Source organism: Callorhinus ursinus, unplaced genomic scaffold (assembly GCF_003265705.2).
Source record: "Callorhinus ursinus isolate GAN/ISIS: 27379988/994484 unplaced genomic scaffold, GSC_fseal_2.0 scaffold11, whole genome shotgun sequence".
Classification (NCBI taxonomy): domain Eukaryota; kingdom Metazoa; phylum Chordata; class Mammalia; order Carnivora; family Otariidae; genus Callorhinus; species Callorhinus ursinus.
This window is the reverse complement of record NW_027397073.1, coordinates 26,842,696-26,847,921: the sequence shown is the minus strand read 5'-3', so window position 1 is coordinate 26,847,921 and position 5,226 is coordinate 26,842,696.

The window sequence follows — 5,226 nt, the reverse complement described above, 5'->3', positions numbered from 1 at the left end:
AAAAAAAATGCTACTCACACCCACCAATAGATGGACACCTGTACTCTGAAACCCACTGGGAATCTAAGCCCCGGGAGTGGGGACGGGGAGGTGGGGTGGGGTAGGGGGATAGATTTGGGATCACCTAGGGTAGGATCTCGCAGTACAGTGGTTAAAGGTGTGGGCTTGGGAGCCAGGCTACCTCCTGGAACCCCAGCTCTGCCCTTTCTTCCATCTGTGGCCCTGGACTCCACCCCTCTGTGCTCCGTACAAGACAGCTTGTCTTGTACAGCTCCTTTCCCATGCAGAAGCAAGGATTGCTGGAGAGTGCCGATCACCATGCAAAGCCTGCCTGGTGTCTCACGGACTCACTCATCCAACATGTGTTGGCCCGGGTTACCGAAGAGAACTGGGCAGAAAGCTCTGGGCCTGGCAGAGGTAGCTGAGGAGTGCACAGACGATTACAACAACGTCAGAGCTCAGCAGCTCTCCGATTATGGTCCCAGCAGCAGCAGAAGCTGAAACTTGTTAGAAAGGCCATCTCGGGCCTGAGCCCAGGGGTATAAAATCAGAAACCCGGGGTCAATGCTGGTGCACACCCAATCTGAGAATGACTGCCAGAGCCTACCAGACTTCGCGGCACTTGAGAGTCACCTAGGGGCACCCCATACCAATTAACCATAATGTCTGGGAGGGGGAGCCAGGCATCACAAGTTTTTAAAAAGATCCCCAGGTGATCCCAATGTGCAGCGAAGCAGGGGAACCATTGCCCCAACCGATGCCTGGGCAGGCAGGGGCGGCGGTGGTGGTGTGGTGGACATCCGAGAGAGCTTCCTGGAGGTGGTGTCAGGTAGGCAGCAGCCTTCAATGCAGTGGTGGCTTGTGAGCACACATGAGTTCGAGGGGAATGTGGAGGGTGACGGAATTGCTCATGCCCACAGAAGGTTCTAAAAGGACTATAATCTAGTGCTGAAGAAGCTGGGCTCTAGACACCAGCTGTCTGGCCGGGAGTCCTGCTGCGCCCTGACTAGCTAGTGGGACTGCAGGCAAGTTAGCCTGTGTGCTCCTTATGCACGTGGGCTTCCTGTGAGGATCAAGCACATATAAGAAATGTTCCTTCGGGGCACCTGGGTGGCTCAGTCATTAAGCGTCTGCCTTTGGCTCGGCTCAGGTCCTGATCCCGGGGTCCTGGGATCGAGCCCCGCATTGGGCTCCCCGCTCCACAGGAAGCCTGCTTCTCCCTCTCCCACTCCCACTGCTTGTGTTCCCTCTCTCGCTGTGTCTCTCTCTGTCAAATAAATAAAATCTTAAAAAAAAAAAAAAGAAAGAAAAAAGAAATGTTCCTTCTTACTGTCGGGATGGGGTTATAATTGTAAGTTGAGCTACAGGCCCAGACACGAGCAGAATATCTCAGGAGATGACACTGGAGAGATGGGACAAAGCCATGGGAGGCTTTACCACCACGCTCTGGACCCACAGGCTCCAGGGAGCCTCGGGGAGAAGTGTGTGGAGAATGTACTAGAGAACAGCGTGGCCGCAGGAGTGTGGGTGGGGAGGGGGGGTGTGGAGCCCCGAGGTAGGTCGGAGTGATGGCGGCCGGCCTGGCAGAGAGGGCTGGGAGAGGGCCTACTAAGACGGGGCAATGGGATCGGGAGATGAGGCAGGGTCCCATTTGGGGCCAGACAAAGAGGCCTTCCGACCCTCCCGCTCCCCCCGCCCCTTCCACACGCTCTTCCCGGGCACTGCTGGGCGGTTCGCGTTCAGGAGGAGCCGGTCCTAGGTGAAGGGCAGTGAAGGCTCATCCAGGCAGGTGCACTTCTTGTCCCTCGAACGTGTCATGCATGTTCCCACCTCCAGGCCTTGCCCACGCTTCCGCCTCTCCTGGCTCTCGGAATCCTGCTTTCAACCCATGCCCTCCCTCCTCCACACACACACCCCAGGGTTCACCTCCTTGAAGCCTCCTGACCACAGCGACTGTCCTGGGCCATCGCCCCCGTGCCGCTCACTCCTGTCGTCAGTGTTGTACCCGGGGCACCTGCAATAGAAGCACCCGGAGGCCGAAGAGGGTCTCAGGATGCCCGGCCAGGTGTTTTGCTGAGCAGATGTGGGGAGTAAGCCCCCCTGATTGGGTTGGGAGGGAAACCCAGAATTCAACTACCAGCCAGGAGGGGCTTGTTGAGAATTAGATGATCAGAGGTGTCAGCGGGGGCCTGGGCTCCGAGGGGCTCGCTGGGAGAGAACAGACCATGGAAACTTCTCAGTGTCCACCTCCCTGGTGTCTCGGGGGGGTTAGGCACATCCCTCTTGTTTCTGTGATGTGGTCCTTCCTTCATCCTGCAGTGAGGGGTGGCCACAGCTGGGCCCTCTCTGCACCCCTGCCAGGCCCCTCCGAGGCAGCTTCTCCCAGCACCTGGCGGTGGGGGTGAGGGGTGAGGCCAGCACCCAGAGAGGGGCAGGACCAGGGGCGGCTCAAGCAAGACCACTTAGCCTCCGAGGAGGCTGACTGTATGCCTGCGGCCCTGTTAGGTGCTGCCCAAGAGGCACCAGAAATACTAAAACGAAAGCCCCAGAAACAACAGGAGAATGGACCAGTGAATTGCATAACACAGACGCCAATGCCTGGGGTTATGTAAGGAAGTGAGAGTTCAGACCCAGACAAACCTGGGTTTGTTCACCGGCCGAGGGACGTGAGGAATGTGAACCTCTCCAAAACTCCCTTGCCCCGTCTGCTAAATGGGGATCACAGTAGCACCTGTCATTCAAGTGATTAAAACTTCAATTGCGTAGATTCAAATATATGATACAGTGATGAACTAAGTGATACATTGTGATGAAGGATGTAGAGTCCTTCAGCAAAGCGTCTGGCACAGAATGAGCTCTACTAGGTGGGAGCTGGTACTGTTGCTGCTGTTTGCTTGGTTGTGAATGGTTACAGTTCAGGAAAGGGTGAATCCACTGAATGATCATGAATGGCCTGAGACAGGACTCAGTAGGATGGGTTAGAGAAGAGAGGAAGGACTAACCAGCCAGAGGGAGCAAAATGTCCGGATTTTCTAAAAGAAAGGATTATGATTGCTGGGATGTAAGTTTAACGTCACTCAACAGCATTGTAGAATTATCAAACAGATGGGTTGGGAGCACTTTGCAGAGAACCACGCTTTTCTGGAATTAATTCATTAAATCGTGTCAAACCAAACTCTCAGTGACTTTCATTATCAAAGGATTTTGTTTTCCATTCACTCAGCATATTTATTGTCAGCATGTTAGGAAAAGCAGAGCATATCTTGGCAAGGCACTCAGTGAAGTTTTCCATGCTCTCCGTGTGAACATGAGAGAGATATACGAGCAGGGTGGTGGATGGGTAGGCGAGGTCTGTAACAATACGAACAGTTTCTCCCCAGGAGCTGGATGAACGGATGGACATCACCGCGGAGAGCCATCCCTGTGGCAGGTCCCCGAGCTCTAGTCCTGTCATGGAGGCCCCGGAGGAGCCCATGATGGGGAGGGTGGTACAATAGGGCACGTAGTTGGCACTTATGGATTCAGGACCGATAATCTGATGGATAACAGCATATTTATGGGGATGAGGGGACACAATACAATAATTAAAGTCACAGAACTCCTGGAAAATCAGTGTTATCACAGGGAGACTGGCTGGATTCTAAAGGGATAGACACACATTTGCTTCTTCATTCATTCCGTTGCATGAAATTTCTTAAGCCCTAGCTGTTTGCCAGCCACATGTGCACCCTGATGGGAGCAGGTCTCTGGGGAGCTGAGCTCAGGACACGCCAGAAGATGAAGGCAAAACGGGCAGTCGGTCCCTCCACACCCAGGCGAGAGGATCTGAGTCTCAGGCGTAAGAGTGGTGAGGATGGAACTTCCAGTGCTTATTTTAAGATAGTCTTTGCTTGCTTCGCAGTTGCCCTGGGGGTCCTTCCTCAGCACCCCGCAAGGGCAGAGTGCACGGGAAGCACTCAGCGAACATTTGACAGGGAATGGGACTGTTACTATGGTGGGAGGAGGGCCGGAACTGAACCCCAGACGATCAACAGGGATTCCGTTACTTACTTAGTGAGGCCTTCATTGCAATAAGTGTAACCTGAATGTTTACCGCGTGCCTGCTGTCATATTGCTCCAAGCTGATGCTGCAAACGTGAGACATAGTTTCACCCTAGAGGGATTCACAGTATGACAATCTGACTGGGGAGAGAGAGACAAAGCTAGCCAGAATGAAAGTGCTTATAGGAGACTGTTATAAGGTGAACCTAGATAAAGGTATAATTAGTACCTTTAGGCACAATTAGGAAGTAATTAGTCAAAGGCGCCACCAAAGAGGAGATGGCATTTGAGTTCTAGGATGGCCCAGGTGGGAACGGGTAGAAGGAATTCCCAGCATATGGAAAAAGAGCAAGGTACAAAGTATAGTCCAGGAATGGCAAGGTCCTTCTCAGTAGGCTTTGTGGTGCATTTACTTCTGTCTCTTCCCGCAGGGTGGTTCCACACCTGTGGGCCCGTACCTCTGTCGGGCTGTAGCTGAACCCCTCCTTCCCTTCTCTGAAAACTGCTCCACCTGCATCTAACACAGTTACAGCAAGACGAGTCATGAGCACATACACATCTGCCCATCAGGCCAGAGTTGATTGGTCCGGGGATGGGGCTGTGGCCAAACTGGACCACTCAGGGTCTTCCTGGGAATTTGAAGTCAGGACACCAGCTCCCAGGCCAGCCTCACTGGTCTCTTGCGGTCAATGTAAATTTGGGCGTTATGGGGTCCTGGGAAGGCCCTAGCAATGTGTGCACATGGCCATATAGTTTTATAGGATTTGCAAAAGTAAGATAATTTTCAATGTAATTGGTTAAGTCCACTGTCTCTTTTCCTTTCCTTCCCTCCGTCACCTCCTCTCATGATGGATGGTGTTGGAGTGGCTCTGGGTAGCTGGGGATCTAGCTAAGGGGAAGTGGAGTTGAAGGTTCATTGAGTTAGGGTTAACTGGGATCCCTTTATGTGATTTGTAGCCACATACAGCTATAGTCAGTGTAGAAACGGCTTCGGGAATATTCCTGTGGCTCACTGTGATCATCAGGACACCCAGGGACAACATGAGCTTGTCCTCTGAGGCTGGGCTATGGAACATGTGGGTAGTGCAGGAGAAATGATGGGTTTGAAATGTTTGAAATGATGGGTTCTTCTGGTTATCAGATACATAAAAATCAGAAACTTTTGGGGGTTTTTTTGTTTATCTT